Source organism: Mizuhopecten yessoensis, unplaced genomic scaffold, assembly GCF_002113885.1.
Source record: "Mizuhopecten yessoensis strain PY_sf001 unplaced genomic scaffold, ASM211388v2 scaffold8361, whole genome shotgun sequence".
In the NCBI taxonomy this organism is placed as follows: Eukaryota; Metazoa; Mollusca; class Bivalvia; order Pectinida; family Pectinidae; genus Mizuhopecten; species Mizuhopecten yessoensis.
The window spans coordinates 153,403-175,621 of record NW_018407509.1 but is presented as its reverse complement, the minus strand read 5'-3'; the positions used below and the strand labels follow the sequence as shown (position 1 = coordinate 175,621).

Genomic DNA, 22,219 nt, shown 5'->3' with positions numbered 1-22,219 from the left:
TACTATGTACAGATTGTATTTACTATTTACAGATTGTATTTACTATGTACAGATTGTGTTTACTATGTACAGATTGTGTTTACTATGTACAAATTGTATTCACTATGTACATATTGTATTGACTATGTACAGATTGTATTTACTATGTACAGATTGTATTTGTAATGTACAGATTGTATTTTCTATGTACAGATTGTATTTACTTTGTACAGATTGTGTTTAATATGTACAGATTGTGTTTCCTATGTACAAATTGTATTTACTATGTACAGATTGTATTTACTATGTACAGGTTGTATTTTCTATGTTCAGATTGTGTTTACTATGTACAGATTGTATTTATAATGTACAGATTGTATTTATAATGTACAGATTGTATTTACTATGTACAGATTGTATTTACTATGTACAGATTGTGTTTACTATGTACAAATTGTATTTACTATGTACATATTGTATTTACTATGTAGAGATTGTATTGACTATGTACAGATTGTATATATTATGTACAGATTGTATATACAATGTACAGATTGTATATACTATGTACAGATTGTATTGACTATGTACAGATTGTATTTACTATGTACAGATTGTATTACAGATTGTATTTACTATGTACAGATTGTGTTTACTATGTAGAGATTGTATATACTATGTACAGATTGTATTTACTATGTACAGATTGTGTTTACTATGTACAGATTGTGTTCACTATGTACAGATTGTGTTTACTATGTACAGATTGTGTTTACTATATATAGATTGTGTTAACTATGTACAGATTGTATTGACTATATATAGATTGTATTGACTATGTAAAAATTGAATTTATTATGTATAGATTGTATTGACTATGTACAGATTGTGTTTACTATGTACAGATTGTATTGACTATATATAGATTGTATTGACTATGTACAGATTGTATTGACTATGTACAGATTGTATTGACTATGTAAAAATTGAATTTATTATGTATAGATTGTATTGACTATATATAGATTGTATTGACCATATATAGATTGTATTGACTATATATAGATTGTATTGACTATGTACAGATTGTGTTCATTAAGTACAGATTGTGTTCATTAAGTACAGATTGTGTTCACTAAGTACAAATGGTATTATGGCTGCCTGTTGTAAACTTGTACGACCTTATTTTGTACATGTACCACTACCATATTGCAAATATTGTGAATATATGTTACACAAAGACATTTATGTCTATTGCAAGAAATAAAGACATGATTTCGTCGACTGGAGTTCTGTGTTTAAGGAAAATCACTAACATGTCGCCAAAAACAACCCTCAAGTAAACACAAACGAAGACAGACCTTACATAAAAATAAATTTGTTGATGCTGAAAATCATAATATAGATAATATGTACGGCGCTATTCCGTCTTTGCGTATTGCAGAGTTATCTTCTCTTGGGAGCAGGTATTGATTGTTACGTCATTGGTTTGTGAGAGAAAATTACGTCGTTTTCTCAAAAATTGATGACGTTACTCTCACAAACAAGTTACGTAACAATCATTACCTGCTCCCACGAGAAGATAACTCTGCAATACGCAAAGACGCAATATGATCATTGCGTCCATTTAAGACCAATCAGTGGAACAAATAATGAAAATTCATGCGTAACATGTTCCGAAACATAAATAGAAATTCATCAAAATTGCCCATGCAATTGCCAATAAAAAAAACTTCATTACTTCATAAGTTCACAATATTTCTTATGACAGATAATATCTTTCTAAATTTGTATTGCTAGTAAACCATAACGGAAAAAAATCAGCTATACTTAATGTTACGTCCAACTTCGCGGATTGACAGCCCTCAAAAAGAATCAAACAACTTAATTTCGCGATTGTTTTTCTAAAGATACATTAAGATTTTGCACTCGTGAAAGGAATAGCGACAATTGTTTCACTGTGAGTGAATAAATATTCGTGATTATATCGTCTACTATAACAAAAAATGTTCGAAAATAAAAAAATAAAAATAAAAAAATCGCGAAAAAGGAATGATTAGCAGTATCTTGGAATCTATCAAAATCTTGCATTGCCACCTATAATGCGTTTACCTTATCGTTGAAGAAGTGCGTAGCATTCTTTGATGATATGCTTTCAATACTATGGAAGATGGTTTGTACCATTTGTATATTTTCATCTCAACGTTATTTGGCAGGGAATTGAAATGACGATAATTATTGTCTTTTCGGTGTCATTTTTAAGAAATAAAAGAGGACAACTGTCATCATTTCGCGACAAAATGACTAAAAGGAGGAATTATCAAAATGGCAAAAGCCACTTATCATACGTACCCATTCGCCGTAAAACACATTTTATGTCGGGCATGAAATACTAAAAGACTGGGTCTGATGTGGCCTTTGTAAATGTGACTATAAAGTCTGTAATGTGTGGAGCTCCTAGACGAGTTCACGTGTTTTTTTCTGTCTGTTGCTTTTTTCCCGACGCTTTCCTTTGTCTCGTGTGACAGCACCCATATAGGTACAGTTGTCGTCTAGAAACAGGAAATAGCGATACAAAGCCTATATAGCTTCACGAAACGATTAATAGAATTCTCCAATGAATTTTAAACCTTATTGAAAAATATTTATCACGTTTTTGTTAAGCGACAGTGGACAACTTTCATCTTGTAAATCGGGAATTATGTTTGATTTGGTTTTAATTTTAACATCTATGAAAATGTAAACTTATTCATTTTTTCTTTATGTTTAAGTAAAGATAATGGAACTTGTTTGAATGTTGTCCATGTAGACATAATCGATACTTTAACACTTCAAGAGCTAAAACATGACACGATACACTGTATCAGCTGACTTAAATAATATTGTAGTGGTTAAGTACCCGTTGGCGTAGTCCGAATTATTCTGACGTTTTATCAACTTTTTTATCGGTCTGTCGTCGATTGACGTCAGAACTCCGGCCCTGTTTAATATGCGGGAAATAAGCGACCCGCGCCTGGGTCGCTCTTCAAACTGATATTTTAGAAACAAATCGTCACTTTCACACACATGTCGCACATGGATCGAAAGATTTATTCTTTATGCACTAGGTGGTATCAATAACATGTTTCAAAGATAATTACGAACAGTAATTTCCAACGTTTTCTATACCAACCCATGTTTTTAATTGAAATTAGAGCATGAGCAATGTCACATGACTTGACGAGATCTCGCGTTACCGAAGGTATTTCCGAACGTTATCACGTAGGCAGTCGAGATTTTAGTCACGTGGCATTAGAAGGCGGGGCTATCTAAAAACGTAAAGTTAAACAGAGTAAGTTTGGAAAAATATGTTTTAGTGATTGTATTGGTTGTTTGAGGCATGTTATTTATGATCATCTTGTGCATAAAGAATATATTTTTCGATCCATGTGCGACATGTGTGTGAAAGTGACGATTTGTTTCTAAAATATCAGTTTGAAGAGCGACCCTGGCGCGGGTCGCTTATTTCCTGCATTTTATAGAGGGCCGGAGTTCTGACGTTAATCGACGACAGACCGATATAAAAAAAGTCGATAAAACGTCAGAATAACTGGGACTACCGTTGGCGGTGACGGAAAACTGCATGGACTCCGTATATATATCATATCTGATATAGCGGACGATCTGAAAGATTTATATTTTTATTCTATATATATATCTATCTTCGAAAGCGTCATCGCGACACTGTCGACAGCTGTTTCGTCTAACATGTGTTGCAATGGTGATTTGTTTCTGTCAAGTCATTTTGATTTTTCAGTTCGGAAAGAATACTGGTATAGTGGCTCTATTTTCAAGAACCTTCCTTTTCTTAAGGATCCCTGTCCCACTACACTGTGGTTTTTCCTATATACAGTAAACTTTCCTTAATTTCCGATTGCATATAACTGTAGCACAGTGGAACCATGACGCTTCTGTTGTCCATGTGCATGGTGCATGTACAACCATCGGTTAGAGCGATAGTATAACAATCTGAAGTACAGGGTTCGAATCACGGTCTAGCCCCGGTGATTTTTGGTTTAGTTATTTTTACAATAAAAACAGTGTCTTTGATTATATTTTGTTTATTTAGTCTTTGTTTTTTATCATAAAAGTCTCGCAAGGTATATATTTTTCTTTGCAGAAACGATTTAACAAAGCTATATAGTCATGGAAAAAACACAGTTTCCATCACTTGAAAAAGTTTTCTGCAGCGGTGCTGGAATCCTTAATCAAAATCCTTACCATGTGTTGCCTCTGTGACCTGTACCCGTCGCTTCACCCCGACTGTTCGATTTCAATATATAATACTGAATAACCGGACGCAATTTCAAGACCGTTCCATAACTTAACTTATACCCATCACGTAACCAACATTTCGGTAATGTTAGTGCACTTTTCCCGTGCATACAACACCCATATCCACTCCTATATCAACAAAACAATATCAATATAAATAGCCAACCCGTAAATCTAACAAGCACAGCTTATTCTTTTGTAGTGTATTTTTTTCTTATTTACAATTTAAAGTTAGGAGGAGAAAACATCAATAGATTGTACTGAAATGACTATGTATTCCTCTTTAATTAATTATTCGATATTTTCCTCAGGATAGACGGTAATTTGTGGATGCATTCTGTAAGACATAGTTCCGCCTTCCCCGTATCAATTTCCCCGTGAGCTGCTTCCACTATAAACATGCAAAGACGTCCCTTTTAATTTTAAGCCGATTGATCTGCCCATGTACTGGGTGTAAATGATTATTACAGATTTTCTTTTCAGACTAAAGTCTCGACAGGGCTACAGTACCACAGGGCCCCGTGATCAGGCTAAGCCGACCCAGGTATTGTGTCTTTTTACAAGAATGTAAGCAATTCCATCCGCAAACTTTGCCAATTAACACTTTCAAAAGGATGTGAAGTATCTTTGAAATAGTTAATTTCTGGAAAGTAGAAAGAAGGCTTTCAGCAAGTAGAGAAACCCATTCTGTGAAGTGTTTTCAGCTGTCTCTATAACCAAAGTGTGCTGGCAAGGTAGGGCACACCTTTTGATTAATGGTCGGCCCCTATGGACGTTTGGGTGTTCTCGGCCACTTACGTTTATATACTACAGTGCAAAACAGAGCTTTGAACAATGTCATTCGATAGCAAAACAGACGAAAACAAATTCCTCTCCTTTCTTACCAAAACATATGCAAAAACACTGTTTATCAATTTCCAACAAACAATGTCGAATAATACAGCATGATCATAGAAGAGGTTCTGCAGTACACGGAAACTTAAGATCAATACCAGATTATGTAAAGCTGGAAATGAAACAAAAAGATGTTTGCCTTAGAAATCTCGATCGATGTTTCAAAGAGCAACTTTATATTTATCAGGAAATATCAATTAGGATTATGAAGTTGTAGAAGTTTTAAGTAATTAGTTTCTAACAGTGAATTTAAATGATGATTAGAACTTGCAATTAACAAAAGAGAACATTGTTGTAAACAGTTGGCGGTTTTTTCTATCTAAGTTAACGCAATAACAACGACGCGCAAAACTCAAAGAAGATATCAGCAGCCAAACACCAGAAGGAACGGGTTTACAAGTATTGTAAAATCCAACCTCAAACATATTTCAAAAGGGGCCACGCTAATAATGATAATTATAATAAAACATAACCGACATGTTTCGTTTCTCTTTCTACACTTTTGGCCATCTGTCGTCATAAATATCAAAATTGAAGCAACGCCATAGAACGGAGAGGATTTAGTATTATCATCTTGATTCATTTCAAATCGTTCTAAATGAAGTTCACGTATTTTCACTTTCTACCCCCTTCAAGGTATCACTGTTTGGTCAATTAAACAGTAGGGACATTGTATATTCATCTTATTGCGCAATTGGTATTTTGGTACATTCAAAAATATAATCAAAGGTTAACGGCTGTACCTCAGCGACCCCGCTGTTTGTTTGTAGATGGTAAATCGTAAGGAATTTCGTCGATAACTAGATATGTTGATGTGCTTTAAAACAAATGGAAACACAATACTAAAAACTACATTATTTTGTAAATATTTTGTAAAAGGTTTACACCAAAGGAACCTCGGCACGTAGAAAAAACGGTTTTTCTTAATTACGTCGAAATATATTCCCCCTGTTATCATTAATATATCCTTTGAGAGGTTAATTACAAGACCATTGTATATTTACGCAAGATTAAAGTCTTTTCTAATCGGTAAATATTACTTGCAACTTTTACGAATAATCTCGAAAGTTAATAAAACACGTTAAATTGTACAGTAAATGAACGCACTAGAGTTCAAGTGTTACTGCTAGGGTTATCTTGTGCGTCGCCCCTCGGCTTGATAGAGAGGTTTTTGGCCGCCGAGACCGCTCAGCGCCTAACATATAGTCTCCTTCAAATTAACATTTACACGATAACACCGTTGTATCGCTCAAGCCATCACCATCAAATCTCAATTGGAAGATAAACGCGAATACTTCTCCGTATGTTCGTTTTATTTCATTATCCTAAACGCTATCAAGCTGTTCTCTTTAAAGTCAACTTAGAATTATATACATATTTGATGCGATAAAACACCCTACGTCGTCCGGTGTTGTATCGTGAATAAGAATAATTAATGTTTTGTACAATTTATAACGATGGAGGCATACTCTGTAAAGCTATTGAATTGTACCAAAAAATAACAGCTGCTCTATAACTGTTATATCATATCAACCAAACGTATCTACTCGGCGGTGGTTGGTTCCGATGGGTCGAAAGACTCAAGGTTATACAGAATTATTTGAACTTGAACTTGGTTGGTTGGTTTGTTGTATAGGGTTTAACGTTCTATCCACAACTACGGTCATTTAACGACGTTATTTTCTCGGCGTCGATGTCCGTTTAAGTTCTCATCGATGATTAAACTTATTGTGCAAGATTTGCCGTCGATATCATTATCCTTTGAAAAGTATAATAAATTTCCTAGTGCATTATGAATGTCGATTTTTTTATTTTGCCCATTAGTGTGTCTTGTTGAAATTACACCGGTTTTTAATTTGAGGACGTTGCATTACTTGAATTTGATCTAGATTCACACGGTTGGTGTCGTCGAAGAGAAAGTCGTTTGTCCTTCATGAACATATGGTCTAAATCTCCTAGTATTTCCTATGGGCTACATGTAAATCTTTCATTTGTCCATATGTTGCACTGGTTTACTGATTATGAGTTCGATTGCTTTGGTTTGGTTTAATTTTGTTTAACGTCCTATTAACAGCTAAGGTCATTTAAGGACGTGTCTCCGTGTGTGTAGTGTATGCGTGTTTGCGTGTGTGTAGACAGGAGACAGGATATGTTGGTGTGCTTGCCATGTGATAGCGCAGATCTGATGCCGACTTTATAGTGCTATCTCACTGAAATGCCATGCCGAACGAACCAAGCACAGCACTCTGCCCGGTCACATTATACTGACAACGGGTGTATGAGTGCGAACTGAGGTTTTGTTGACAACTCGGTTTATTTAAACTACCATAAAGTGTAAGTCGTAAGAACTGCTACTTCGTGTATGTTTGTACACTGACACTGTCAGTTTATATAATGTTAAAGATGTGAGATGCCTTTCTAAACTGCAATGTGTTAACTAGGGCAGCAACTATATCTTGTGTCTTATCGTATCGGGTATACTTTCTTGTATATCGTATCAAATTGTTTTGTTTGCCTGTATCGCGACACTAACTAACAGTACTTTCATTATCAATTATTTTTTATCAAACTCTAATAAAGTGGGATTTTTTTAAGTCCTTCAATAAAGATGTGGTTCACTTCCCAGTCATACCCAAAAGTACTATAAAAAATGTAGTTTGATAGTTTATACTATTGAAATCAATAAGAAAACTCCATAAAATCCTGAACCGTAATCATTATGAAGTTGATCTTTTAAGCATATATAATTGTATCGTGATACGTATCGTATCATGAGGTATTCATTTCGTTGCAGCCTTAGACTGGTTTATGATTAGCAATTACAAGAAGCAAAACTAGCTGCGTTGCGATCTGTCAAAAGCATTAGTTGGAGACCACATAAATATTATTGGTTCACGTCGTATCCATGTATATACATGTACTATACACTGCACTCCAGGTACTGATATCATCATTAAACGATTTGTCACTATGGTTTTTTCGAGGTGAATATCGGGCTGTTGATTAGTTCAACTTAAAAACACCTTTAATGAGGAGGCCGATCGGTCAGCGCGGCGGCGGACAATTCTCGGCTACTAGGCGATTTGGTAGGGTGATCGTGAGTTCGAGGCCCGGATAGGTCGCGAGCCAAAAAAAAATATTTTCATTCGTAAGTTGTGTATCAATGTTTCAATACATCTCGTTACATTGTTGCTGTTATAATTACCGGCTGTTGATGACATTCATAAGTCTCCATTATCGATTGGGGTCATAATGAATGACCATACATCATACATGACAGTTAATTGATCCCACTTGACCGATGTCCATCGTGGCCGGAGCTGATGAAGAAGCCACTAGACAGGTCAATTGTGGCTACAAATCGGTCTGGCTACATGGGCGTCAATTACGGGCGGTAGAATTAAGTATTCATAGGCCATGAATTAGTCTCACTGTGTGTGTATATACATATCAATCTGAATTAATGAAGAATGTATTGTTGTATGAATGCGAGATAAATGGACTGTCGCGTCCTGTTGATACAGATACACACGAATTTACCAATTATGTTTGCACTTTCCCTGTTGGAAAGCAATTCGGCCCAAACCCCAAATATATTGGTTCTCAATTCCTCAGGCGCGGATGGACATCTAGTACAAATAAATCGAACGCACAAGAGACGTAACGCTACAGAACGATTCGACCCGTATAACTGAATGAATCTAATTACTTAAAAACAACAGCGGATTGATTCCCGCACCGACTAACATAAGAAGTACATTTTTACGTTAAAAATGGTGTTAACTTTTCCTTATATTGACGCTATTGAGAGTTTGTATCGCCAAATGTAACAGTAAGTTTTAGATATGATAGATTAAAACTCTAAGTATGTAGACGTTATATACTGGTTAACAAAATATCACACCACAAACAACTTAAATATGTGTTATACTCACCAATACTCTGATTGTGCCAAACTTATCGGAAGTACAGTCTAAAAAGTACGTACGCAGTTGGCTAAAGTTAACATGTGAGGGATGAAAATTGTAAAAGAGTGATTCAACTATCGACATCAGTTGATGCTATATATCAGAACACCTCCCGTTATTCTGTGAATATCAATTGGACAATGTCAGATTTATATACCCTGGCCGTTACTCAATGGTCATGCCTCCACATCTTTTTATGTCCGTCTCATATCACTGTAAGTTATGGAGTTATATAGGGCAACCACACAAAAACGGAAGTTATAGTCATGTGTTTCAACTACACACAACAGGAAGTTACATTTTACAGCACGGCCTTAAAGCTTTTTGCACAACCGCAAGAACGAGCCACACAGTCTCATAAAACTGGACGTTATGGAGTTATACAGGACATCCACAACAAAAACTGAAGTTACAGTTGCGCAGTTCAGCTACTCACAACCGGAAGTTATAGTTACACAGCACATACTCACACTACCGGAAATTAAAGTCATACAATCCAGCTACACACAATCGTAAGTTATAGCCTCACAGAACCGGATGTTAGAGTCAAACAGTCCAGTCACACACAACCGGAAGTTATACTTACAAATTCAGTCACATACGACAAGAAGATTTCTCAAGATCGTCCAGTCATACACAAACGGAAGCTTTACTCACAGAGTCCATCTACACACAACCCGAATTACAGGCACCCAGCACAACATCACACGACCGGATGTTTCGGTCACACTACCCAGTCACATACACCGGAAGTTTAAGTTGCACATTACAAACACATGCAACCAGAAGTTTTACTTACATAGTCCAGCCACATAAAATCGCAAGCAACACGCAGAGGCTTGTCACAAGTTCATAACCGGAAGTGAAAATAGTCATCCATAACCGGAATCAATCACGGGTAAATAACAGAACCGGAAGTTATACTTGTACACTGTAGTTCTACACCAATAACACATTTACAATAAGAGTTACAGGCTATGCAGTCACACAGGACATGAATTGTTGGAACTCATGTTTACATTACTTCTATCTCGGTATAACACAAGAACTCTTCGATCCAAAGCAATATATATCAACACGGGGATTGCAATATATACCCGAAAAGCTTCCCATAACCTGTAAGTCGTTTCCCATGGGTATTTCCGGTCCGCCAGGTGGTATTGATTTAATGCAAACACGTGCTACATGTATGTACTACACCTGTATTCGCTTCTATGAAGACGCAATAGGTCCACCTAAAGTCTAGCTATACAACCAAATGGCGTTGGCTTTAACAGGTATAATCACGAAATTTACATTACATCTAAGTTCGTGGTATAAGCGAGGGTCAGATTAAAAAAGTAAAGGTGTAGGTTTCCCTCGGCATTTCTAACTGCGTGACCATCTAATAACTACCGAGAGTTAATCACTCCAAGATTGACCAGTTCACTGACCATTACCGTACGGTGCTGCATCGCCGGCATATCTGAAATAGCTCTCCATCCAGTTATGTAGATAACGCATGGAATATTGGTACATATATATTACTTAGCTGTTGAAATGTAAGTAATCAGATAGGCGATGTTGAGTGTTGTTGTTTGGATACATCAACCTTGCCGACGGACATCTGAACGGGTCAGGGAAGTGACCGGTGAGTCGAAAAATAAACAGCTCTTATGATTCAAGGGGCTGAAAAATACATGGCCTCTTATGTATTCCCAATAGTTTTTGGGGCACAAATATTTAAAGGGGCATCACGGTGAAGTAACTTTTTTGTGTCTTTTTTTCAAATACTACATAAACATATCAAGTGAGACTCCTAATGGAAAATAACGATCGGATTTGGCTGAAATAGATTCATAAAAATGATTAAATATAAGATAATCATCGGTATTTCTACCTGTCTGACCAACATTTTGTTCAGGGATTTACCTCTACTAGCGCATGCGCATGGCACACTATTTCTTTGTAAACAAAATGACTGGCCGTTTGAAGTAAGCGAAAGAAAAGTGTTGTACCGTGTCAGCTACGAAGCTAAAAATTGCCAAATGGTCAAAAGATAGCGCAAGGAGTACATAACGGAATCATTATTGCAGGTGGGAAGTATTCAAAGGAGAAAATAACTTTCCTAGTAGTTAGTACGGTGCATGTATTCTTCCGGATAGCCGGTTAAGCTGAAATGGAATCTTATGAATAAATATCTAAAACTATTAACCTCGCTAGTATCTTTGTCTGAGTTTGAACACAGGTGAACTTAGTTTAATATGTTAATGGGCATGTATCGGAGAGAGTTTACTTTGTGTTTCTATAATTATACAGTGGTTTATGTGAAAGGAAGGGATAAGTGACTGGTTAGTTTGATTTTGCCATGAGGCCCTCCAAGGGATAACTTGTGATGGCCACGGCGTATTCTGTTCTCTCCTCTGTCGGTACTCGGGGTCAAATGAGATACGTGTGCTATTACCGGTAGATTTACATATTTTATAATATTACCGGGTTCAGTGAAATGGTATGATTTAATTATATTGCTGAATTAAACTTTTTTTTTTTTTTTTTTACATGCAATATTTAAATTAGTACTAATATGAATACCCGGCCTCCTCTGGCGCTACGACACAATATATAAAAAAAAAGTCACTCTTCGTCAGAAAGCTACGTTATCGCAGCTAGATTAAAAATGTCACAATGACGGACCAGGATGAATAACTGAGGAAGGAGAACCTACTTCTAGTGAATAGGATCGCATAAAAAAAATTGAAATCGAAATTTTGTCAACAGTTTATGTTTTCATATGATGTTAACTTAGAATGTATGATCATGTAACAACCTTTTCTCTATAAAGAATTAATTTTTGACTTCAGATAGAATCGGAATACGTATTGAAAACAGGGGGAAACATTTGTTTACGTTGTAAAAATGACGCGTGCTGCCGATAACTACGACTTCTGTTTCGGACAAAAAAGAAATGATTAAAGAAAAGTTGTCTCAGCATAAAAAGGGCCCATTTACAAGAATGCTTTAATCTATGTAAAGTATTGAAAAAATATAATTATCAAGTATCTCAACACGTTCCATATCTGACACATATTCTACATGTACACGTAGTGGTATTGCCATACAGTTTATTGTGTGTTATGGCTAATATGACTTACTAAGTGTTAGCGTATGGAGACAGTGAAAGTGGGAAAGAGAGTATACAAATTTATACAAACGTTTCTCTTTTTTATACGCGTGTAGTTTGTCATTGCATATATGCACGTTATGAAAACATTTGAAAAGGGATATTCGTGTCGTGAATTTTCCTTTTTACAGAAAGGTTTGTCCCTTGGTTGAGGGAAGGTGTTTAGCCCCGTACCACCTGTACCGGTCACATTCAGGTACTAAATTCAATAAATATTTTTATATATATACTTTAGGTGTATGCCTATTATCATTGTTGACATTTAATTGTAAATGTATGACGGGAGAAGGCTGTGATAAATTGTAAAAACGTGTGCCCCATCCCTTGTGCAATTTTATTGGCAACAAATATGTTTAAAGCTAAATAAATTTAAATTCTGGATATTGGCAAGTGTGCCATTAACTTCTGATGATGAATAATTACTTTTCAATATGGTTGAATACGGACTTAGAAATCATATTACTTGGTTTCATAGTGCAGTAAGAAGTTGCAGTTGCCTAACGGCCCCTCTCTGGGGGCCCCCTTGGAAACCGTTTCATCTCGCTCTGACCACTTGTGNTTTTGGGACACACAACACAGATTCTGACTCCGACCGCAGTGATCTTGACGGCTGATACAGGGTAACAAGTTCCTGTAGGTACTGAGGAGCTGTTCCATTCAGTGCCTTGTATGTGTATACCAGAATTTTGTACTGCGACCTGTATCGTTTACTGCCTAGTCAGGTGACGTTATCGGCGCTATTTTTAGCAGGGCTTTTCCGAACAATTCAAGTTGTCAAACTGGAGGTAACATAAATGGAAGTGCATACAATACATACTTTCATTAAAAAAATATGTCTCTTGATGTCCATTTAAGTCCGGAGTTAATACGTTTGCCCCATTGCAACAACTTGGATTTTTATAAGATCTTCCTTCTTTCTAACAAGCATTTTATATCCTAATGTCTCGCTTGACAATACCTCCCTTTAGGACTTAGTCAGTGTTGAGCATTTCCCCAAGTGAGGAAGGCTATGCGTTCTGTCCATAGGCCGTGACACCCAAAATTCTTTTAAAATGGTAAATAGTTGTTATTCCTTGCTTAATGTAAAACATTAGGGTAATTGCAACAACTGGTTCGCCCGTTGTCAGTATAATGTTACCGGGCAGAATGCTGTGCTGGGTACTGTCGACATGGTATTTCAGTGAGATAGCAGTATAAAGTCGGCATCAGATCAGTGCTATCGCAAGAAGGCATATACACCAACATACCCTGCATCCAGCACCTACACACACATGCACGCACAAATTGCACGCATGAAGGCACGTCCTAAAATAACCTTAGTTGTTAGTAGGATGTTAATTAAACATAAATCAATCAAGCATACTTTTCCTGTTGGACCCGCCCATATCTTGAGATAATATTTGCAACGGGACTCGTCAATTTTCAATCATCAGTTTGAAAATGATGTTGAGAACTAGCCTGAAAAAAAAATCCTTGAAAAAAAATAACTGATTTCAATTTCTGCTCTTGTTGGAATAATATAATTTTTCACTAATGAGGTTTTGGAATAAAACGATACTACAGTCACCGATTGATTCCCTTATGAAGTTGTCGAGTTATTAATTAATGGAAGAAATGGTTCTTTTTTGCATAGTAATCAACTAAAAGTATCACTTGACCCGTTTTTCACACTATACTCAGCAGGACAATCTTCCAGATATTTTTGTGTGATCAATTTCATTCCTACATATTGTGTCTTCAATAAACAACGCGGGTACTCGATGGCGTTTTGTGAAAAAAATTATGGGTAAATGTTTCTTTTTCCTATTTTGACAAATTGATTTTTCTTTCGAAGATTAATCAAACATTGGTTGTAGAGTTCTAAAAACTGGTTTTTTGATTTGTTTTGAATTGTTATTTAATGAAATCCAAATGAAATATTCACCTTAAATGTGCATCGAATATTTAATGATGAGGTGTCAACCAAACTATAAATATTCCTTAAGGATCCCTGTCCCACTGCAGACAAGACAGAAAGAGAAGACTACTTGTGCCTTTTTTTTTTAAAAATTTATTCACCAGCGTGTTGCAAATTAACCAATCGTGTCCTCGCGTAGGAGGGCTTCCATGCACCTCACTCTCTTTCTGGCCTCCATACCCCTCACCTTTTTTCATAACCTATCGATTAATAACTGTTTTTTATATTATTCACAAGCATTTGTTTTATATTTTATATCAGTACATGTACTTGTGCCTCTTTGATACGTCAACCGCCCTAAAATTTCATTTGGAGTAAAACTGTAACGCGACTGGGCCAGGGTACCAAATGTTGACCAGGTAAAGCAGTTGATAAAATCGACAGTTTATAGTAATTGGAGGTCCAGTGTTCATATCCAGGACTCGTATTCATGAAACCGTTCTCATGCTCAAGCAAGGATTCCGTGCTCAAACCAAATATCTTGCAACTCGCCTAAATTATGTAAAACGATCAAAAAGTCAAATGTCAACATTGAAAACAGTATTCGGCACTAAGTCTCTTCAAATTTTTTCAAAATCCTTGACAAAATGGGTTATTTTTCATTAATTTTAAACGGGAACAAGAAAGTAGGCTTGAGCACAAAGTTTTCAGCACGAGAACGGTCTCATGAATACGGGCACTTGCGTGTTTACTCTCAGAACACTATTTTTGTTTAATATGTTTGCTTATTTCATGTCAATTATTTTTTCATCAAAAAAATTCAAGGTACATATGTATTTACAAATCCTTTTTAAGAAATTAGTTATCAAAGCTATAGTCATGCCGGATAAAATTGTTCGAATGAGTACTTAGGTTTTTAGGTTTTGGTACTAGGATCCTTAATTTATATAGACAAATATTTCGCCTTATTGGTGAGTAAGCTTTTTATCTCAGTGTGGTAAGCATGCAAGACTCCTACCTCAACGTGTATTTAAGCGCCTCAGTGTTCATATGGTCATAATGAATTTTCAAGAAAAGGGAAAACAGTCATATGTTTTTTATAAAGAGCTTGTTTAAGACTTTTTTGGCATTGATAGAATTCGACTATACCTTTAGGGAGATATCAGATTTTAAAATTTAAAACCATAACTACCGACAATGTAGTATCCTACCGCCTACACATGAACGAATTTCAATGCAACAAATTATTTCCGGCTGGCATGTTGAAAATGCGAATTTTATGTCTATAATATGTCTGGGTGAAATAAAATCGTCTTTCAAGAACACTAAGCCATTTGATTGATTACAAAATGAAACGCATGCCTGTGGTTATCTTGAGAAAGCGTTTATAAATAAAGAATGTAATGCGTAAGACTCCTGATGGAAAGGTTTGGCAGCAACCTTAATGTTCTAGTCTACCCAGCTGTTAAAATAGATATCAGCATACTGGAAAATAACCAAAAGAAAGACTAGTGTCCCTCCTCCAGGCGGTATATCAATTGAAATTCAGCTCCAGGGGCTTTAATTCTCGTTCTTTTGGTCTTTTCGCCCCGAAATGACGAAACAACGAGAGTCAAAAATCACTTAGTCTCGTCTTTTTTAGGCAAAAAAAAAAAAACAACATCGAATTACCTTAATCAGCTACCGTAGGTTGGCATGCGCCTCGGAAAAGGCGAAACATCGAGAATTAAAAGAATACTGAATCTGGTCTTTTCTTGGCAAAAAACCCCGAAAGAACGAAATCGTACAAATCAACTACCTTACAATTGTAGGAAGGGCTACGCCCAACATTTGTAGTAGGGCTAGGGGCATACAACAGAGGATGACGCCACACAATCGTGTTCTATTACTAATGATGAAGATTTTCTCAAGAACGTCACCTAGTTATGTAAGCACTTGCTACACTCGGATTCGATGTGCCGATACTTGCTTAAATCTAGTCTTATAACATTGACCCGCAGGGGTTAAAGTAAATAAGTCCTCATCCATATCAAACAACTCTGTATCCGAAAATTGACTTAAGATTCTATGAGAACCAACCATAATGGTATAACATGTCAACAATTTTGATAAGAAATGATAAGCTATGAAAATAAGGTCAAAAGATATATACAAAAAAATACTACTACTTCCCAAAGCTTGTGGATTTTTAAAATATTCACAATGCTATGCAACCTTCCGGGGCATTTAGGGGGGAAAAAACTGTTTCACTTTAGTTTGCTGAGCATGAAAAATGATGCACTGATAATAGTTTTATGATTGATATGATACCGCCCATTATAGTAATAATATAGTAAGCAAATTTCGATACTTTAAGTCAGTGTGTTTCATTGCACGTATACAGGCATTAGGTCTACACCGAAACCTTAAGCGTCTTGTGGTAAACTCGTGACATTTCCTAAGTCACGATAGCACTTACCGGATACAAGTTCCTACGACAGTTTGATTTTTCCTTAACTACAAGTGGGGATTTTGCACGGAGCAGGTTTTACTCTTTAAAAATGGTTGAAATGGATAATCGTGACGTGAAAAGAGCATATACATTTGTATGCATACCGAGGCGCAATACCTGAAATTCGGAAACCGTCACTTTAGTAGTAACGGGGGCTTATAAAAATGGCGGTCATATACTAGTGGAACTTATTTTTAACGTGATCTGTGTAATTTACTATTAAATCACAATGTCATTCTTAAATAAGGCACTGAGGAATTTATCCCGAACTCTTGACGTCATCAAAACACGTACTGGTGACGTAGAACACCGTGGTAAAATAATCGTGTAAAATTTAAAACTCTGAAGTAATGACATTGGTTCCTCCTAGATACTATATTAACTTGGGAATAAAGGACAACAAGAGATCGAACGAAAGAATGACTTACTAAGAGACCCTTGACAGAGTACAAGGAGAACAAGACGTGTGCCCGAATTGATGAAACCGTTCTCATGCTCAAACTCAGGTTCTGCGGAGCGCCTTCAAGCAAAATACCGTTTAGAAGTTTAAAACTAACATTTCGATTGCGTCACATGCTTTCAGCGAGTTTTAAAAAGGAGGCTTGAGCACAGAACCTATGCTTGAGCATGAGAACGAATTCGTGAATACGGGCCCAGGGCCTATATTCATGAAACTGTTCTCGTGCTCAGGCACGAATTCTGTGCTCAAGCCAACTTTCTTGTACCTCCCTTTAAATCATGTAATATGGTCAAAAAGTGAAGTCTTAACATCGAAAACAGTATCCGGCTTATAGTTTCCCCAAATATCTTACAAAGCATTGACAAAATTATTTATTTTATTAATTTTTCATTGACCCAAGATATTTGGATTGAGTACAGAATCTGGATTTCAACACGAGAACGGTTTCATGAATATGGGCCCAGGTGTTCAGGAAGGATAAGTGTCGTCTGCTTCATCGACGTCACCCGCCATGTAAATCTAGGTCAAATCCAATGTTATGTCCTTTCACTGATATCTCGGGTATGTCAAAGTGTTTAATATTATTTTCAATAGTGGGAAATTCCCATCAAAATGGCTGACCGGTACTATCGTTCCTATTTTTAAAAATAAAGGTTCACCTATGGAACCTAAAAATTATAGACCAATTACGATTGTTAGTTGTTTAGGGAAGTTGTTCACTAGTATATTAAATGAAAGACTACAGAAATACTCAGAGGAGGTAAGCTTGATATGTGAAAATCAGACAGGGTTTCGTAAAAATTATTCAACTATTGATAACATTTTTGTACTTTACTCTTTGATAAATTTGACTCAGATGATGAAAAGTAAATTATACTGTGTATTTTTTGACTTCGAAAAAGCCTTTGATAAAGTATGGCGCAATGGCTTGTGGAATAAGATGTTAATGAGCGGTATTAATGGGAAAATGTTAACAATTATTTTTAACATGTATCAAGGCATTAAGTCAAATATATCTTTTAATGGTGAATGTTCTGGTTATTTTCCATGTGAAAATGGTTTGAGACAAGGAGAAAATCTATCTCCCTTTTTATTCAGTCTGTACTTGAACGATCTAGAAGAGTTTATGGTCCAAAATAACGTTCAGGGTTTGACAAACCTTAGTACTAAATTAGAAAATAATCTACATGTATACATAAAGCTTTTTATTTTACTATATGCTGATGATACACTACTTTTCTCGGACTGTCCAGTTGACTTGCAACTACAATTAAATGTATTCAGTGAATACTGTAAACAGTGGAAATTAAAGGTTAATATAGGAAAAACCAAATGTATAGTGTTTAGTAAAGGACGCAAAAACAATAGAAATGTATTTTTATTTAATAATGAGGCGATCGAGTTAGTGGACAATTTTACCTATTTGGGTACGGCATTTAATCGAACTGGTTCATTCAATGAAACGAAAAAATACAATATTAAAAAGGCTACTATAGCAATGTATGACGTTATAAAGAAAGGTAGACTACATAATTTATCAGTTCATTGTATATATGATTTATTTAACAAGATTGTAAAACCCATACTGTTGTATGGTTGTGAAGTTTGGGGTCTTTCTGACCTTAAGGTAATTGAACGTGTACATTTAAAGTTCTGTAAATTATTACTAGGGTTAAAAAGTAGCACCCCTAATTATATGGTATATGGAGAACTAGGTACTAGTCCACTTGAAATAACAATAAAAACAAGAATAATATCATATTGGTCACAATTGACTCATTCTAAAGGAAACAAAATTAATATTATATTGTATAAATTTCTTTGCCATCAACATAATGTTGATGATAAACCGGTTCCATATATAAGTTTTATTAAACGTATTTTAAATGAATGTGGTATGAGTTACCTATGGAATGTCCAATATACTTCAGAATGTAATATCACATGGCTAAAGCATGTTATTAAACAAAGATTGTACGACCAGTATTTACAGAAATGGCAGAGTGATGTTCACACTTCATCAAAAGCTACATGTTATAGGATTTTTAAAAATAATTGTCATTTTGAAAATTACTTAGATATTTTAAGTGATAAGGATAGAGTTACATTTTGTAAATTTAAGACTACTAATCACAAATTCATTGTTGAAACCGGCAGATGGCATAATATAGAGTATAATGAAAGAAAATGTCCACACTGTAACAGTCAGCAAATTGGTGACGAATTCCATTACTTGCTTGAGTGTCCGTCACTATCTGGGTTTCGAATTTTATACATAGACAAATATTTTTGGACGAGACCAAATGTAATTAAGTTTAATGAATTGATGAATACTACTAATATAAAAACACTGAAGAAACTTTGTACTTTTATTAGAATAATTAATAACAGTATTTGACCTCCTCGATATAAATGTGTACATATTATAAAACAGTACTGTGTACTACCGACTACGAACACTACAATTACTATATATTATATTGTAAATATGTTTCTCTATACATTGTATTGTGCAAAGAGAATAAAGTTGAAAAGTTGAATTGGTAGTGACAACATCAGCATAAGTTACTCTAATGAGCATAATAATAAAAAAAAAAAAACATCGACCTTCATTTCACACAAAAAAATAACACATTTAACCTATCAGTGCATGATGGCGACCGTAAACTTTGACTATAATAATAATAACAAATAAATAAATTCTTTTATTTAGACATTTGTCTAGTTTACAATGTGTCCCTGTAAAACACAAAATATATACATACATTCATTACATACACAATATGGACGATGAACAACTGAGATGAAAACAATACTATATACAATAGAATAAAACACAACATTTGTAAGATACCAGAGAGTTGATTAAATCTACATTTATATGACAGCAACGACTATGACAAGTAAATATAAAACAAGTTAGATTATATCGGTACATTAACATAGTGTCACTTATATCACAGAATTGTAAAGAAAAAAACAACGAAAGTCAGCAATGGCAGAAAATAGCCAGAGTAAGTAAGTGATCGGGCTATTCCCTACCAGTAAAACCAGCCCTAAAGTGGGGTCGGGGTTGGAGGAGGTGGAAAGGAATTGTACTGGCAAAGCATGGACAATCAACCCTTACGTTCACGCAATATATCCTCCCCTTGAAGTCGATTAATACTAATCCTCGGAGTATCAAACTTAACCCTCGGGTATCAATCTCGACCCTCGAGGTATCAAAATAGAGACTNGGGGGGATCTGGAACTGATAAAACTCTACAACTCTACAAATGTGCAAAATTATGAACAGTTCTTAATAATTCCTAAATGGATACAACCGTATACTTTCGATTAAAAAGCTACATTGATGCAGTGATCCGTAAATGGACGTGGAGTTGATAAAGGAAAAGTTGTCGGCGCTTTCAAGTTCAAACTATTTATCCACGGCTCATTGAAGTACATGTGTGAAACTAAAGGCAGAATCAATATTTTGGTTGATCGTAGTCCTGAAATTCTATTATCAAATAATTCTTGATTCATAGCTTCTTCTAAAGCTAGGTCTACAAGTTATGTTAGAAACTTATCGGAGAATATGCCTGACAAATGTCAATTGAAATATAACGCGACCGAAAGCGCCGTTATTGTGTGTAAGAATAACAAAAAATCAATGAGCGAACAAGGAAATTTGTCATCGGAGAACCGTAAAATGAAGAAAAGGAAAGTGTGATTTACGCGGGAAACTGTATTATTAAGGATCCTCATCCCATGCTCTCTACTTCTTTTTTTTCCATATGAAATAAATATTTAATTATAAAAACAGCATACTTTTATATTTAATATACTTGTAGCAATGAAGGACTTTTATGTTGGTGAAATATGTGGTTGTATGGACCAGAAAAGTTATGTTAACCTCGACTTCGTCTCGGTTAATATATCTTTTTCGTGTCTATATAACTTCATATTCACCTGAACAAAAGTCCATAAATGAAAATTATTCCATCAATGCTTTTTTTTTTTAAATCCTAATCGTTGTTTTTATTTCACTAACACAAAATAATCCCTAATATATTATTTCTATGTTCATATATTTTTAAAACGTGTAAACAAAGTCCCCAATGGAGAGTTTGGCAGCTCTATCCATAATTCTAGTTGTGCAGTTGGCAACTCGATCGATCTTTAGCCGGCGTTTGTGCCAATTTCTCCCAAACTGATGCTGCAGAAAAGAATTGAAATAAACAAAATCCTCGGAAATGTGAGGAAATTAGCCTGATTTAACTCGGTCACATTGGAACATCACTTGGGATAACCTGCGGCGGGCTTACACAAATAGAATCAAGGATCAGGTGGCAATCTAAAGCCGTGCCGCATTCACTGGCCGACATTTGCCATAGACAACGTGTCCAAACGAATTAGCGAAACGTGACATTCACGAACATTGAAGCTTGGCGAGTCTCTCCAAAAACAGAGAAAAATAGAAATTGGATTGAGTTTAAGATTTCGTGTCGCCTTTTAAGCATTCCGTCACCAATAAAAAAAATGTGGGTCAAATTGTTTACAACCTATATATCGCACGAACAGACAGCAACAGAATGTAATGCTAATTGCTTTCCTACAGAATAGCCGTAGATTTCCATACCAAGACATGTAGCCTTGCGCGTGGCTGGAAACGGTAACTATAAGGGAGGGCGCGATGACGTGACATCGTTATAGCGTCGTTTGGGAAGGCTGTTGTGTCCGGACGAGCGTGGCACGGCCTGTGTGACGGAATAAATTTGTGGTAACATCGACCTGTCCTCGTCACTTAAAAAGTATGTCCGTCTTCACTATGAGCGTAGCCATGTATTTGAATATACCATCCCTAAGGTGATACGAGACATTAAAAGCTAATAGACGCCATTAGCTTCCGTTCTCTGTCAAATTGCTCACGAATTTTTCTATCCCTTTTTCTGAATACCCGCGCATATACAATTTTTCTAACATTCTTATGTTTTTCCAGATATCAAAACATAAAGCAAAAAAAATAATCTGTTGTTTTATCATATAAAATACAAATATTGTTAGAGATACTTTC

The 22,219-nt window shown here is 35.6% G+C and overlaps 1 protein-coding gene across 2 annotated transcripts in view; it reads right to left on the bottom strand.

Moving 5' to 3' along the window:
- Positions 1 to 22,219, bottom strand: part of LOC110455680 (guanylate cyclase 32E-like) — a 109,318-nt gene that overhangs the window by 71,790 nt on the left and 15,309 nt on the right. Inside the window, exon 1 of one of the 2 annotated variants that reach the window (XM_021505955.1) lies at positions 9,955 to 10,000. The exons of the other annotated variant lie outside the window; for it this stretch is intronic. The gene's annotated coding sequence lies outside the window, so the exon portion shown is untranslated. Of the gene's footprint in view, positions 1 to 9,954; positions 10,001 to 22,219 lie in introns of those variants that run through there. 2 annotated transcript variants of the gene reach the window in all.